The sequence below is a fragment of the Dioscorea cayenensis genome, chromosome 6 (assembly GCF_009730915.1).
Source record: "Dioscorea cayenensis subsp. rotundata cultivar TDr96_F1 chromosome 6, TDr96_F1_v2_PseudoChromosome.rev07_lg8_w22 25.fasta, whole genome shotgun sequence".
Taxonomy (NCBI): Eukaryota; Viridiplantae; Streptophyta; class Magnoliopsida; order Dioscoreales; family Dioscoreaceae; genus Dioscorea; species Dioscorea cayenensis.
Genome location: NC_052476.1, coordinates 10,276,731 through 10,294,311, shown reverse-complemented (window position 1 = coordinate 10,294,311; position 17,581 = coordinate 10,276,731). Strand labels below are relative to the sequence as shown.

Sequence of the window (17,581 nt, the reverse complement as noted above, 5' to 3'; positions counted from 1 at the left end):
ACCCTAGGATGTATTTGTTTCATTGAATCTCTTTATTATGCTTTCAATTAATTGATGTTTATTGTGAGTTCCAACATTGAATGCTTGATTGTATAAACATTTCCCCTAGAGTGACACTAGGGTTGAGAGTTCTCGTTTGTAACCTTGTGAGTGAGTAACACACCACGAGCGTTAGACAAAGCTAGGTTGGAGAGGGTTGAGAGGGTGAGTCGAGAGGTACAGGAGCGTCCCCTTTTTCCTTCGACGTGATTGATTCTGCCTCCGTTCCTCGAGTTCTTTGCGGCCATAATAGAGTGAATGGTCTAAGGGATGACTCTCCTCTGGGGCTTAGTTGCGAGTGCAATGGAGTGAAGCGTTGAGGTGATCTTAGTATCTAGGGCTTAATCGTGGTTAGGGACCTTCCACCTGGACCAAAGGGTTGGGTCTATAATAGGATGAGTGAAAGCTACCACTCCGGTTGAAAGAGCTACCACCTCAAAAGTGTGAAAACCACCTTAGCGGCCGCTTTGGAGAGGGCTACCTTAGAGGATGTGTGAAGCTACTACCATCTTTAAAATTGTTGTCGCTTTTGTAGATAAATAAGTCCCTTGTACTTAGAACTTTGAGGAGTATACTTTGGGTTGATTTGAGTGAGTTCACACACATACACGATTTCGGGTTTTGTATCATTTTTGATTCAAGTTTTTAGTTAGAGCATTGATTTTTTGTATTTAGTGTTGAAATTCCCTTACTTGTAGAATGCTCTCTTTGTATACTTTGGTGAACCTAAGGCTAAGCACTTTCAATATTTTCTTCATTGATGCACATAACGTTTTAATTTTTGCTTGAGGACAAGCAAAAGCTTAAGTGTGGGGGAGTTTGATAAGTGCTTGTGTGATATGAATGCAAAGTGTTCATTCCTTATGTTGAGCATTACTTTTCTCGGGTTATTACACTAATATGTGTGTTTTTTATGTTACTTTTATGCAGGTAGGGTTGTGAGGCCGAGTATGAAAGAAAGATGCCAATGTGGATCATAATGCACCGATTTTGGAGGAAATCTTGCTAAGGTTCAAACGCGAAGACATAGGTCGGATGTGAGATGCTATAGTGTGTGCCAACCTCCTCGTATTCGAGTTTGGCACATCCATTTAGAGGAGCACAAAGGCAGCCACACTCGAACATTATGACTTATGCACATAGAACAAGAGCTCCACCAACTTGCCTATCATTGAAGAAGCAAATGATCCACGACTTGAACGTGTGCCCGTTTGCGTTACTCCAATGAAAGTATGGATTCGGGAAGCTATTCAGGACGATACTGTAGCAGAGCAATGCAGCAACACGGTAGCAAGTACTGTAGTATCGTTGTTCACAGCTGGTCGAGAAAACAGGAGTTCAGAGAATCCACACGGACGTGTGGAAATTATCCATGCCCGTGTGGAAATTCCACACGGGCGCATGAGGCATCCACGCCCGTGTAGTCGGCCGATTCCAGCCTTATTTAAAGTTGAATCAGCCCCGATTTTAGTATTCTTTTTTCCATCTTTTCCCCAACTTGAGAGAGGGCTTCGGTTAGGGTTTTGAGGCGTATTGGCCAAGGTTTTGGAGAGGTTCTATGGCTCTGCCATCATTATTCCTTAGGAAGAAGGTTGGTAGGGGAGCTTCCGTCGGGGCGTATCCTATACCGGACGAGGGAATCCTTGGATGACGAGTAGAGGACTTTCCACAAGACCATCGACACGACTATCGAGGGGGTTTCTTTATGGATTCATTGCTTTTACATTCTATTTCTTTGATTGTACTTAGCTCCATGGAGAGCTAAACCCCTAGTGGGTACTTGGGTATTTGTGAACCCTAGGTTGTATTCGTTTCATTGAATCTCTTTATTATGCTTGCAATTAATTGATGTTTATTGTGAGTTCCAACCTTGAACGCTTGATTATTTGAACATTTCCCCTAGAGTGACACTAGGGTTGAGAGTTCTCGTTTGTAACCTTGTGAGTGAGTAACACACCAAGAGCGTTAGACAAAGCTAGGTTGGAGAGGGTTGAGAGGGTGAGTCGAGAGGTACAGGAGCGTCCCCTTTTTCCTTCGACGTGATTGATTCTGCCTCCGTTCCTCGAGTTCTTTGCGGCCATAATAGAGTGAATGGTCTAAGGGATGAACTTCTACTGGGGCTTAGTTGCACATGCAACGGAGTGAAGCGTTGAGGTGATCTTAGTATCTAGGGCTTAATAATGGTTAGGGACCTTCCACCTGGACCAAAGGGTTAGGTCTATAATTAGGAAGACATTTATCACTTGGAATCCGTAGAGCTCATTGCAACTCTATGCGAGTGCGAGGTTGAGAGGTTATCTAATCTCTCCTTCGGGACATGTATAGAGTTAGGCATAGTTGACCTTAGATTTGGGACTATGTAATGAAGGATTTCCACGACTCACTATTACATTGATTAGGAAGCATAATAGAGGGTTCTTGCACTTGAAGCGATCGTCCTAGGCGGAGCATTATCCGAGTATCCCATCTTTATCGAATACCTTACCTTCTCCTTTATTCGTGCCTTCTTACTTGTTGTTTTTACTTTCAAGAATTGAATCATTGTCACACTTATCATCATTGATGTTTCACATAGCTAAGAAGCGAATTAAGTATTTTTATTCCCTATTCCCTGTGGATTCGATACCCGCTCATCCGGGATTATTAGTTTGACAAACCCGTGCACTTGCGGGATATACACAAGGGGACCTTGTCAAGACGTTTTGAAGGATCTCTTTCTTATCTTTTCCGCAATCTTGGAGGCGCTCGTGACTAGGGTTTGGAGAGGCTTTGGGTAAGGTTTTCAGAGTTTTTCTACACTTATCAACACCTCATTCCTTCAGAAGATGGTTATTGGGAAGCTTTCGTCGGCATCAATTTCGGCAAGGTGTGCCTTAGGCTTGACGAAGGAACCCTTTGGAGAAGACGAGGCAACTCTGCAAAACCATCGACATGGAACAAGGGGGGTTTTACTTAGAGATTACATGCTTTTACATTCGATTTCATTATTGATTGTATTTTTTTCCATGGAGAGCTAAACCCCAGTGGGTGCTTGGACTTTTGTTATGACTCTATTTAGCTCTCCATGGAGCAAGATACAATCAATAATGAAATCGAAAGTAAAAACATGTAATCTAGTGTAAAACCCCACTCGGCATTCATATCGATGGTCTTGTGGAGTGGCTTCGTCCTCTCCAAAGGTCCTCTTGCTACACAGTAAATCACTACAGTGATTTGCTGCATTACCTGCTATAGTACTCAGCCAGAATACTCCTGAATCCACACTTTTTATCGAGGCAACATAAACGGGCACACATCTATGCCGTAGATTGCATCGCTTCTTCAATAAAAGGTCTAATTGGTGAAGATCTTGCTATCAATGCACAACTCGAGATACACAAATGTGACTGCCTTTGTGTCCCTCCAAACCATTGTAATTGCTTGAGCACATGGAGGTTGGCACACATGCAGATATCTTCAATCATAACTTGTGTTTTTCACATTTGTTCATTACAAGACTTCGTTAACAAACTACAATCGCAATCCACTTTGGCTTCTTTCTTTCATATTTGGCTTCACAACCTTTCGTACACAAAGGTTCACAAATACACATGCATTAGTGCTAAAACCTAATAAAAGTAATGCTTATAGTAAGAAAAAAACCACTTCAAATTAGTAGTACATAAGCACTTATCAATCCTACCTCCGTCTTCTAAGAGTTCTTTGCGGTCACAATAGAGTGAAGTGCTAAGAAAGGAACTCCGCTGGGCTTAGTTCCGCAAGCAACAGAGTGAAGTGTTGAAGTAATCATTAGTTTTGGGGCTTAATTGTGATTAGGGGTCTTTCGGCTGGACAAAAGGGTTAGATCTATATTAGGGAATAGGGTTTTTCCAGTGGAGTCCCTAGAGCTTTAAGCAATCTTGCACAATGTGAGACGTCGATAGTACGCCTTTCCGCCGGGCATAGTGTAGGGTTTAGTCACAATTAACCTTAGGTTTGAGACAGTGTATTTTAGGATTTCCATAACTCATTAAAAATCAACTAAGAGACATAATGATTGGTTCTGCACTTGAAACAATAGTACTAGGATGAACAATGTCCGGGTTTCCCACTTTCTATCGATTGTCTTTCCTATCACTTTATTGCGTATCCTTCTTATTCTTTTTATTTCTATTTGCATTGATATCATTCACACCACTTTTGAATCATCTTCATCATAGTGAAATAGCAATTCTTATGTTTCTGATCACTATTTATAGTGGATACGACTACCTACTCACCAGGGTATCTTATTAGTTCGACAACCAGTGCACTTGCGGTACACACACACAAAGGGGTGTATCATTATCGATGGTCTTATGAAGCTGCCTTGTCTTCTCCAAAGGTTCCCATGTCATGCCTAGGGTACACCTTACTGAATCGGTACTGTCGAAAGCTCCCCAAATAACTCCCTTCTGAAAGAACACGATGTCGAAAAGATGTAGAACCGCTGTGAAAACCTAGGCAAAGCCTCTCCAAACCCTAACCATGAGCGCCTCCAAAGATGGGCAAAAGTTGGGAAAACATTCTTTCAATAACTCTCAAAACGTGGTATTTATAGTGGCTAGAATCCGGCATCCACATGCCCGTGTGAATTTCCTAGTCTTCATTTCCTGTGTGCCATGAACGGTAACTGCTACAATGATTTGTTATAATATTTTCACTATAGTAAACTAGTACAGTACTTCGCCAAAATGCTCCCGAATCCACTCTTTTCATCGAGGCCACATGAATGGGCACACATCTATCCAGTAGATCGAGTCGTGTCTTCATTGAAACCATATTGATGGAGCTCTTGCTAATGTTCCATGAGTCAGAACAAATGAGTGGGACTTCCTTTATGCCTTTCCACTTTAAGTATTCTCTTGACCACAATGGTGGATGGCACACACCCACATGTCTTTGAGTACAACTTATGTCTTCACCTTTGTTTAACCCAATAACTTCATCAACAAATGCATCCACGATCTACTTTTGCTTTCTTTCTTGTGAAATTGTCTCCACAACCCTACACATGAATATGCGATAAAATCTGATAGAAGTGATGCTTAATGTAAGAAAAGAATACATCGTATTTCTTATACACAAGAACTTGTCAAACTCCCACACACTTAGGCTTTTGTTTGTCCTTTACATGACTGAATATGCATGTAAACCACAAGTGCACGGGTGTCAAAGTAATAAATCGCAGATGAGTGGATATCATATCCACAGGGAATAGTGAATAGAAACACAATGATTGTTATCTAACTATGATGAGAATAAATCAATGGTATGATGAATGAGATTTATATAAAAAGAGATAAAAAAATAAGAACGAGAAGCACAATAAAATTGAGAGGTAAGGCAATCAATATAAATGCGGTACTCGGATATTGTTCCGCCTAGGACAATCGTTTCAAGTGCAGAACCAACTATTATGCTTCCTAATTAATACATGAATGAGTTGTGGAAATCCTTCAATACACGGTCCCAAATCTAAGGTCAACTGTCACTAACTCTATACCATGTCCCAGAGGAGAAACCAAACAATCTCAACACCTCGGACTCGGATATAATCGCATAGAATTCTAGGGATTCTAAGTGATAAACCCCCTTTATAGAAATAGAACTAACCCTTTGGTCCAAGTGATAGGTCCCTAGTCACAATTAATCCATAGGTGCTAAAATCACATCAACACTTCACTCCGTTGCCTCTGTAACTAAGCCCCAAGTGAAGATCATCCCTTAGCCCATTCACTCTACTATGAACACAAAGATATCAAGCAAATGGAGTTAGGATAAATCACATAGGAGTGGAAAAGGGATGCTCTGCTACCTCTCGACTCACCCTCTCGACGCTCTCCAAACTAGCTTTGTCTAACCCTCGTGGTGTGTCACTCACTCACAAGGGTTACCAATATGAACTCTCAACCCTAGTGTCACTCTAAGGGAGGATTCAATCAATCAAGAATTCAAGATTGGAACTCACATAAAACATCAATTAATGAAAGCATAATAGAAGGTTTAATAAAACAAATACATCCTAGGTTTCACAAATCCATGTACCCACTAGGGGGTTTAGCTCTCCATGCAGCTAGTTACAATCATCAATGAAATCGAATGTACAGACAAAGTAATCCATAGAAAAAACCCCATTGGTAGTCATGTCGATGGTCTTGTGGAGTGGCCAAATCTCCTCCACAGGTCCCCTTGTCCGCCTTAGGGCACACCTCACCGGATCGGTGCCGACGAAAGCTCCCCCCAATAACCTTCTTCCAAGTGGAGCACGATGTCAAAGCCGTAGAACCTCTCCAAACCTTTGCCAATACCTCTCAAAACTCTAGCTGCTGCCCTCTTGAAAAGTTGGGGAAGAGGTGGAGAAAAGAATGCTGTAATCGGGCTGAAAAACGGTTTTAAATAGGCTGGAATCGGGGATCCACACAGGCCTATGGATGTTCCACACTCCTCTGTGGAATTTTCACACTGGCCTATGTAATTTCCACACGCCCATGTGGATTCTATGGAATTCTGATTTTCGGCAGGATGTGAACAGTAACTACTAATGTAAATTGCTACAGTGACTTGCTACAGTGACTTGCTGCAGTACTTGGTGAAAATCTTACTATCATTGCACAAGTTGGGATACGCAAATGTGACTGCCTTCGTGCCCCTCCAAGTCATTGTAATGGCTTGAATAAATGGAGGTTGGCACACATTCACGTATCTTAGAGCTCCACTTGTGTTTCGCGTTTGTTGCTTCCAAGATTCCAACAAATAGTGCTTTCACGATCAACTTTTGGCTTCTTTTCTTAATAGTTAACTTCACAACCCTACATGCACAAAAGAACACAAATACACATGTATTAAAGTTTAAACCTGCTAAAAGTAATGCTTATCATAACGAAAGAACACTTCGCATTCTTATCACACAAACAATTATCAAACTCCCCCACACTTAAGCTTTTGTTTGTCCTCAAGCAAAGAAATACACATTGAAACATAGAAGAAGGAAATATTGAAAGTGCTCGGCCTTAGGTTCACCAAAACTTGCAAAGAGAGCATTCTACAAGTAAGGAAATTTTCAACACTAAATATGAAAAATCAATGCTCTAGCCAAAAATCTCGAATCAAAATGGACAACAAACCCAAAATCGTGTAAGTGTGTGCAAACTCACTCAATTCAACCCAAAGTATACTCCTCAAAGTCCTAAGTATAAGGGACTTATTTATCTACAAAACATAACAAAATAAAAAGATGGTAGTAGCTTCACACATCCTCTAAGGTAGCCCTTTCCGAAGAGGCCACTAAGGCAGCTTTCACACTTTCGAGGTGGTAGCTCTTTCTACAAGGGTGGTAGTTTTCACTCATCCCATGAGATAGCTCTTTCTCTCATTTGGGCATAACTAGTTTCCGACTTATAGTAGTAGCTTCATACTTCATAGGTGGTAGCTCTTTCCACCCCCAATGCACAACTAAACAATCTATTTTTTTTTATCTTTTTTATCTTTTTTTCTTTTTGTTTTCCTCTTTTTTTTTTTTGCAAACTAACACAAGAAACAAAACTAATTAGTCCCTTAAACATTGAACTTGAGTTTCCAAAAGAGTTTCATGAGTGAGTGGTGCACAAACATTCATCGGGCAAAAATTCCTAGAAATTCAAGTAAAAACTAGAGCCATTGCAACTAAGGTGAACTGCCATTGGCTACGTGAGCATGTATGTCAATCAAAACTTATATAGAGGACATGTGCAATGTGAACTCCCCCCATACTTAAGATGTACATTGCCCTCAATGTACGCATGCAAGCACAATAAAAGTAGTATAATTTAAAACACATGTGAGAGTGGGCAATTGAAACAATACTCCCTTGAGTCCTAGTGGTGTGTTTGATGCAGCTAAATCCTTGGGAGTGAATTTCCAACGGGTTGTGAAGCACACGAGGCCAAGTGTAAAACACCTTGGCCATGTCTATGACTAGTTCTCAATTCACATACTGACAAGACCATCTACACGCATACACAAGATTCAGTGAAGCTCAATAACCAAAAATGACTCGAGCATATAAAAGATAGAGCATTGAAATACAACTCAATACAAAAATAAAAGATAAACTTAGAAGGAAGATCCTTTCTGATTATAGAAGTCCAAAATAAAATACAAAAATGAAATACGAAAAATAAGATCAAAGATGGTAAAGAAGCATCAAGTGTCGGTGTCAATTATTAGTGCATATGTTTCCGCTGCTGGTGAAGATAATACTGGTGCTGCAAAATAAATAAAGATTGGGCGAAGAAAAGAGAAAGAGAAGCTTAACGACGAAATGAGAATGAAAGAATAGAAAAAACGCCCGGAAAACTCAAGTAACAGCCCTATAAAATGACGGTGAGTTGTCGGGAGAGTGCAAGAATTCTTTCTCAGAATGTTTAGGAGTGAAAAGATGAAAAGGAAAAATAAATTTATAAAGAGAAAACACAACCTTTTTCAGTTCTGTACATCCACAAGGGCCTGTGGAAATTACCCACGCCTGTGTGACTCCACAAGAGAGAACCCCAAGGGCAGACGCACGCCCCTGTGGTTTCTCGGGATGACACCTTATGCTTCTGAACACATCCACACGGGCGTGTAGAAATTCCCATGCCCGTACGCCTGACCCACAGGGGTAGACGCATGTCCCTGTGGCTTCTCTGTCCAACCGAGAAAATTCTTTAAGTGTTTCACACACCCGTGCGGAAATTCCACACTGGTGTGGCTCCTTACTGGGCAATTCACTAGGGGTGAGTCCATGCCCCTGTGTCTTCTCAGGAAAAATCTCAATTCTCTGCAGGGAAACACACGCCCGTGCAAAAATTCCACACGGGCGTAGACCATCACAAGGTAGCTCACAGGGGCGAGTCCATGCCCCTGTGCCATCTCTGGATGAGCTCTGAACGAAAATGCAAGCCCGTGTGGAAATTCCACATAGGCTTGTGTTTTCTCTGGACACTTCGAAAACTTTGTAGGCCATGTAGAAAATTCTTGAACACACATATATACTCAGAGCCTACCTAACAATGCAATTTTAACCTGAGAAAACACGAAAAAACACGCTCAAACAACCAAGATTCTTTGCCACACACAATTCGGCACATGATAACACCACAATGTCCACAAGAAAATCTCAGCAAAAGCATCTAAGAATCAAGACACCAACACTTAAAGCGTTATTCATGCAAATACTAACTAAAAACTATAAAAACATAAAAAACTTGGGTTGTCTCCCAAGAAGCGCTTATTTTACGGCACTTAGCTTAACGTACCTCTTCCTTACATTATGGAGTCATGAAAAGAGTATGTTCCTCCTGATAAGTGCTTGTGTGATAAGAATATGAAGTGTTCTTTCCTTGTGATGAGCATTACTTTTATCGAGTTTTGAAGGAGTTCACAGCCGGCCGAAGAAGGAGTTGACTAGAGAAGCCACACGGGCGTGTGGAAATTCCATACGCCTGTGTGTTAATTCCACAAGCCCGTGTGGAATATCCACGGGGGCGTGTGGATTCCCGATTCCAACCTTTTAAAAGCCAATTTCAGCCACGATTTTCAGCATTCTTTTCTCCACCTTTTCCCCAGCATGAGAAAGGGTTGTGGCTAGGATCTTGAGAGGTATTGGCTAGGGGTTAGGAGAGGTTCTACAGCTCCGACATCACAGTCCATTTAGAAGAAGGTTAGTCGGAGAGCTTTCGTCGACACCAATCCGGCGAGGTGTATCGTAGGCCAAACAAAAAGGACCTTTGGACGAGTAGAGGACTCTCCACATGACCATCGTCATGACTACTGATGGGGTTCTCTATGGATTTATTTATTTTACATTCGATTTCATTAATTGTAATTACCTCCATGGAGATCTAAACCCGCTAGTGGGTACTTGGATTGTGAACCCTAGGATATATTCGTTTCATTGAACCTTGTTATTATTCTTTTATTACTTGATGTTTTTATTGAGTTCCAATCTTGAATGCATTGATTGTACGAATACTCCCTTAGAGTGGCACTAGGGTTGAGAGCTCTTGTTGGTAACCCTTGTGAGTGAGTGACACACCACAAGAGTTAGACAAAGCTAGATTGGAGAGGATTGAGAGGGTGAGTCGAGAGGTAGCGGAGCATTCCCTTTCCCCTCCGATGTGATTTATTCTACCTCCAATTCCTCAAGTTCTTTGTGGTCATAGTAGAGTGAATGTGCTAAGGGATGACCTTCCACCGGGGCTTAGTTGCGAGTGCAATGGAGTGAGGCGTTGAAGTGATTTTAGCATCTAGGGCTTAATTATGGCTAGGGACTGTCCGCCTGGACCAAAGGGTTAGGTCTACATATAGGAAGAGGATTTATCACTTGAAATCCTTAGAACTCAATGCAATTCTATACGAGTACGAGGTTGAGAGATTGTTCAATTTCTCCTCCGGGATATATATAGGGTTAGGCATGGTTGACCTTAGATTTGGGACCATGTATTAAAGGATCTTCATGACTCATTAATGCATTACTTAGGAAGCATAATAGAGGGTTTTTGCAGTTGAAACGATTGTCTTTGGCGGATCAATATTTGAGTACCCCATTTATATTAATTGTCTTACCTCTCCTTCACTTGTGCTCTCTCTTTTGTCTATTTTACCTTTCTTTGCATTACATCTTGTCACACAAATCACTATTTATATTTCGCTTAGTTAAAAAACAATTTACGTATTTTTACTCCCTACTCCCTGTGGATACGATACCCACTCACCCGGGATTTTATTACTTCAACAAGCCATGCACTTGCGAGGCATACGCAAGGGGCGTTGTCAAGTTTTTGGCGGCGTTGCCTGGGAATAGGCGTTTAGAGATGCTTTGCACTTTGTTTTCTTAGCTATTCATTTATTCATTCTATTTCACATGTTCTTTTCTATCATCATTCTGATTTATTTTATTTCTTTTTGTACAGCTCCAGGTTCATAACTAGAGGGAACCCGTTAATATTGATTGAAGGAGATCCCGAGCTCGAACATACACTTAGAAGAAAAGGGAAAGAACTTGTGCAAGAACAGTCTAATCTAGGTTATTTGGAAGTTGAAGGGTTGGATAATATTGCGGAACAAAATGAGCAACAGAGGGCATTATTCAATTATGCCAGACCTTTAGTATTGGGGATATAATCGAGTATTGTGCGTCCCCCGATTATAGTTCAGAACTTCGAGCTGAAGCTGGCATTCATCCACATGTTACAGCAATCCGCACAGTTCAATGGTTTGGCCGATGAGAATCCAAACAGTCATATAGAGAATTTTCTCGAGGTGTGTGATATGTTCAAGATAAACGGGGTGATAGATGATACCATCAAGTTGAGAGCCTTCCCATTTTTCTTAAAGGGGAGAGTGAAGCAATGGCTACACTCATTACCTAGAGCATCAATTACCACATGGGTGGAGGTGGTAGAAGCTTTTCTTGCCCTTTATTTCCCTACCAGAAAATCTACAAAGCTTAGTAATGAGATCTTGTCCTTTTGTACAGTCAGAATTGGAGTCTCTATTTGAGATATGGGAAAGGTTCAAGGAGCTCCTGAGAAAGTGCCCGCAACATGGATTCCCGGAGTGGATGATTGTTCAGACCTTTTGCAATGGGTTGAATCTGAGCACAAGGCAACTCTTGGATGCGACAGCAGGAGGTACAATAGGTAGTAAAACCCCCGGTGAGGCCCGTCAACTAATTGAAGAAATGGGGTTAAATAGCTACCAATGGATTGCTAGGAAGAAGAAGAAGGTAGCCGGCCTTTATGAAATAGATGCAGTAACTTCATTGGTGGCTCAAGTGGAATTATTGAGTAAGACGTTAGATGTTCTAACTTCGAATAGAGTGACGGCTGTGACTACTTGCACCGGGTGTGGTGGAGGACATGCTCCCTCCAATTGCCTAATCTCCTTTGGTGATGCATCTTCGGTTGAGAATGTTGATTTTGTGGGTAATGTGATGAGGAATCAACGGAATCCATATAGCAACACCTACAATCCTGGTTGGAAGAATCATCCCAACTTCTCGTGGAGTAACCAAGTTCCACAAAAGGCCATGGGGCCACCGGGTTTCCAACAACAACAAGCCTCAAACATGGAGAACCGAGTTTCTGATTTGGAAACCTGAATGATCGATTCGGAGAAGGCCTTGACTAGATTCGTGTAATCATCGGATACAAGGTTTCAATCAGTTGAGGCAACACTTCACAACCACACTTGTTCTTTGCACAACCTTGAGAATCAAGTTGGGGCAAATTGTGAAGTCTCTATAAGAGAGATCACAAGGAAGCTTGCTAAGCAATATCGAGATAAATCCTAGAGATGATGTGAAGGCGATCACTTTAAGAAGTGGCCGTGAGGTTGAAGGTAGGTTTCCGAGTGAGAAGCCCAATGAACATGCACCCGAGGTCATAGAGGTTGAATAGGGAGCAAACAAGGAGAAGGAAGTGGCACCCCCACCTTTAAATCCAAGAATCCCTTATCCCTCTAGATTGAAGAATGACCAAGGGGATGAACAACACAAAATGTTCTTGAGTTTTTTCAAGCAACTCCACATCAATATCTCTTCTATTGAGGTATTGGCCCAAATGCCTAAGTATGCCAAATTCTTGAAGGACTTGTTGACTAACAAGAGGAAGTTGGAGGAGAGTGCTTCAGCTACCTCCGGGGTGCTGCAACGAATAAGCCTAAGCATCTAGGCCCAAATGCCTAAGTATGCCAAATGCCTAGATACGTCTTATTCATTGGTGCTGCAAAAGAACATGTAGAACAAGAAGAAAGACCCGGGAAACTTCATTACTCCATGTAACATTAGCAATTTGGGTAAAGAAATGGTATTGGTGGACTCAGGGGCTAGTATCAACGTCATGCCATACATATTCTTTCAGAAGCTTGGCTTAGGCGAGCCTAGACCGACTTGGATGACTTTGTATTGGGCGGATCGAACGGTGGGAGATCTGAGGGGTATCATCAAAGATGTGCTTGTGAAGGTGGACAAGTACATTTTACCTTTAGATTTTGTGGTGCTAGACGTCGATGAGGATGTGGATGTACCTTTGATACTTGGGAGACCATTCTTACGGACTTCCAAAGCATTGATTGACATGGACGGTGGGGAGCTAACATTGAGAGTTGGAGATAACAAGCTCACATATCGCCTTGCTGAAGCCATGTGGCATTCTCATGATTTCGATTATACTTTATATTTTCTAGACACTACTAATGAGATTGTTGATGAATATATGCAGGAAATGTTCAATCTGGACCGCTACAAGGGTTTGTTCGACCAAGAGGAGGAAAATGAGGAATTAATGATGCTTGGCTCGACGAAAGAAGTACCGTCTACTCCGGGGATCCTGAAGAAGGTGCTTCGGAAGATGAAGAGGGCAACAAAAGGCCATGGCACCACCGGATTTCCAACAACATCAATAGAAAGCTTTGACCAAGTTCATCCAATCATCAGATAAAATATTTCAGTTGATCGAAGCTACACTTCGCAACCACATCACTTCATTGCATAATTTAGATAATCAAGTGAGGTAAATTGCAAAGTCATTATCCGATAGACCTCAAGGGAGTTTACCTAACAATACGGAGACTAATCTGAGAGAACATATTAAGGCGATCACTTTGAGAAGTGGTCATGAGGTTGATGATAGGTTGCCAAGTGACAAGACCGATGTTGATGCACCCGAGGTTATGAAGGTTGATGAGAGAGCAAACAAGGAGAAAGAGGTGGCACCCCCATCTTACAAGCCAAGGGATCCTTATCCTTCAAGGTTGAAGAATGACCAAAATGGTGAGCAATACAAGAAGTTCTTAGGTCAATTCAAGCAGTTGCACATCAACATCCTATTTGTGAAGGCATTGTCTCATATGCCTAGATATGCAAAGTTTCTTAAGGACCTCTTGACCAACAAGAAGAAGTTGGAGGAGGGTGCATCTATGATTCTAAATCCTTCATGTTCGGTGGTGTTGGAATAGAATATGTTGAACAAGAAGAAGGACGCTCCTGTGAAGCTCCTGTGAAGAAAGATGCTCCTGTCGAACAAGAACAAGAAGAAGGATGCTCCTATAGAACAAGAACAAGAAGAAAGGTGCATCTGTGTGTGCCCCTATGAAGCTCCCATGTGGAGTCACAGGGGCGTGTGCAATTTCGACACGCTAGTGTAGATGTATAGAACTCAAAAGGTCATGAGTTTTGTTTATAAATCTATTGCACCTTTTCATTCTCTCACTCCCAAATGCTCAAAGAAAACATCTGTGCACTCTCCCAACTCCTCATCGTCGATTTACAGGGATTTTACTCGAGTTTTGAAGTCATTTTTAAAGCTTTTCATCTTCATCTTGTCGGTAAACCCTCATTCTCTCTTTTCTTCACTAATCTTGATTTATTTTGTTTAAACTGGTCAATGCTGCTTCGTTTTGCTGATTAAATACTTGGTGCATGCATTATAGTGGATTTAAAGTGAAATTTTTGATGTATTTGTGGATTTTCGCATAAAGACCGTGTGGTTTTCACGCTCCGTGAATCCACATGGGCATGTGGAATTTTCTCACGGCCGTGTAGATTTCTGCAGTATTGTCCTCTGAGTTAATTTGATTGACTATTGTTTTAATTTTCTGCAGTATTGTCCTCTAAGCTGAAATGTATAGAGTTTTCGATTCCCTAGCACTAATCTAGTTTTGAGTGTCTATCAAAGCTTAATTTTGGTCAAACACAGTTTAAGGGTCTGAGTGATGTGCGAGAGATACAGTTGGCTGATGACATGTGCGATGAGGTCAAGCAGTTGCTTTCCGTTTGGAGTTGGCGCCGTCTGTTGCTGATTCTGCAGCCAGCTACTCGTATGCTGACACTGGAAGTGCTTGCATCCTTTGAGTTTGACAGATCATATTCTAGTTTTGACAGTGTTAACGCCATACAATTCAGAGTGTTTGGGCATCACTATAGTATGAGCACCACACAGTTTTCAATTTGGTTGGGATTATATGACATGGATTTTACTACCGCAGAGAAATACGAGCAGCATCTTAGAAATTACCCATGTAGCTTGACGCCTCAATGCGCGTATCGAGTATTATGTGGCTAACAAGGTCCCCTTGCTTATATCCCGCAAGTGCACAGGTTTGTCGAAGTAATAATCCCGGGTGAGCGGGTATCAAATCCATAGGGAGTAGGGAATAAAAATATTTAATTCGATTCTTAGCTATGTGAAAGATCAATGATGATGAGTGTGACAATGATTCAATTCTCAACAATAAAAGCAACAAGTAAGAGAGCAAAAGTAAAGAAAGGGGGTAAGGTAATCGATAAAAGATGGGGTACTCGAATAATGCTGCGCCTAGGATAATTTTTTAAAGTGCAAGAACCCTCTATTATACTTCCTAATTAATGCAGTGATGAGTCGTGGAAATCCTTAATTACATAGTCCCAAATCTAAGGTCAACTATGCCCAACTCTATACATGTCCCTAGAGGAGAAATCGAACAATCTCAACACCTCGCACTAGCATAGAGTTGCAATGAGCTCTAGGGATTCCAAGTGATAAATCTCTTCTTAATTATAGACCTAACCCTTTGGTCCAGGTGGAAGGTCCCTAATCACAATTGAGCCCTAGATACTAAGATCACCTCAACGCTTTACTCCGTTGCACGCGCAACTAAGCCCCAGCGAAAGTTCATCCCTTAGACCATTCACTCTATTATGGCCACAAAGAACTCGAGGAACGGAGGTAGAATCTATCACGTCGGAGTAGAAAAGGGGATGCTCTTGTACCTCTCGACTCGCCCTCTCAACCCTCTCCAACCTAGCTGTGTCTAACGCTCATGGTGTGTTACTCACTCACAAGGTTACCAACGAGAACTCTCAACCCTAGTGTCACTCTTAGGGAAATGTTCATACAATCAAGCATTCAAAGTTGGAACTCACAATAAACATCAATTAATTGAAAGCATAATAAAGAGATTCAATGAAACAAATACATCCTAGGTTTCACAATACCCAAGTACCCACTAGGGTTTAGCTCTCCATGGAGCTAAGTACAATCAAAGAAATAGAATGTAAAAGCAATGAATCCATAAAGAAACCCACTTGATAGTCATCTCGATGGTCTTTTGGAAAGTCCTCTACTCGTCATTTAAGGATTCCCTCGTCCGGTATAGGATACGCCTCGATGGAAGCTCCCCTACCAACCTTTCTTCCTAAGGAATGACGATGTCGGAGCCATAGAACCTCTCCAAAACCTTGGCCAATACACCTCAAAACCCTAGCCGAAGCCCTCTCTCAAGTTGGGAAAATGATGGAGAAAAAAATACTAAAATCGGGCAGATTCGGCTTTAAATAGGGCTGGATCGGGCGACTACACGGGCGTGGATACTTCACACGCCCGTGTGGATTCTCTTAACTTCTGCTTTCTCGGATGGCTATGAACAGTGTTACTACAGTACTTGCTGCAGTGTACTCCTACAGTATCTGGCCTGAATGACTTCCCGAATCCATACTTTCATCAGAGTAACGCAAACGGGCACACGTTTATGTCATGGATCACTTGTTTCTTCAATGATAGGCACGTTGGTGGAGCTCTTGTTCTATGTGCATAAGTCGGAATGCTTGAGTATGATTGTCTTTGTGCCCCTCCAAATGGATGTGCCAAACTCGAAATACGAGGAGGTTGGCACACACTCTAGCATCTCACATTGACCTATGTCTTCACGTTTGAACCTTAGCAAGATTTCCTCCAAAACCGGTGCATTGTAATCCACATTGGCTTTTTTCCTTCATACTTGGCCTCACAACCCTACTTGCACGAAAGTAACATAAAAACACACATATTAGTGTAAAAACCTGAGAAAAGTAATGCTAAACATAAGGAATGAACACTTCGCATTCATATCGCACAAGCACTTATCATTGGCTGATAAATGTTTGTGTGTTAAGAATGCAAAGTATTCTTTCCTTACGATGAGCATTGCTTTTATCAGATTTTAGCGCTAATAAATGTGCATTTGTGTTCCTTTACGCATGTAGGGTTGTCAAGCCAAATATGGAAGAAAGAAGCCAAAGTAGATCGTGAATGCATTGTTTGATGAAATATTGGAAGAAACAAACATGAAGACACAAGTTGGGCTCAAAGATACATGAATGTGTTCCTAACTCCATCTATTCAAGCAATTATGATGAGTTGGAGGGGCATGAAGGCAGTCATATTTGTGTATCCCAACTTGTGCAATGATAGCAAGATCTTCACCAATGAACTTGTTTATTGAAGAAGCGACGCAATCTACAACATAAATGTGTGCCCATTTATGTTGCCTCGATGAAAAGTGGATTTGGGAGTGTTTTTGGGGGTACTGTAGCAGGTACTATAGCAATTTACTGTAACAGTTACTGTTCACAACCGCCCGGATATCAGAATTCCAGAGAATCCACACGGGCGTGTGGAAATTCCACAAGGGCGTGTGGAACATCCATAGGCCCGTGTGGATGCCCGATTCTAGCCTATTTAATGCCGTTTTTCAGCCTGATTTC

At 41.6% G+C, this 17,581-nt stretch overlaps 1 non-coding gene across 1 annotated transcript; it reads right to left on the bottom strand.

Moving 5' to 3' along the window:
* Positions 1–11,523: 11,523 nt before the first annotated feature.
* Positions 11,524–11,631, bottom strand: LOC120264040. The gene has a single exon (XR_005537222.1). It is a non-coding gene; the product is annotated as a small nucleolar RNA R71 (small nucleolar RNA).
* Between the last annotated feature and the right edge of the window lie 5,950 nt (positions 11,632–17,581).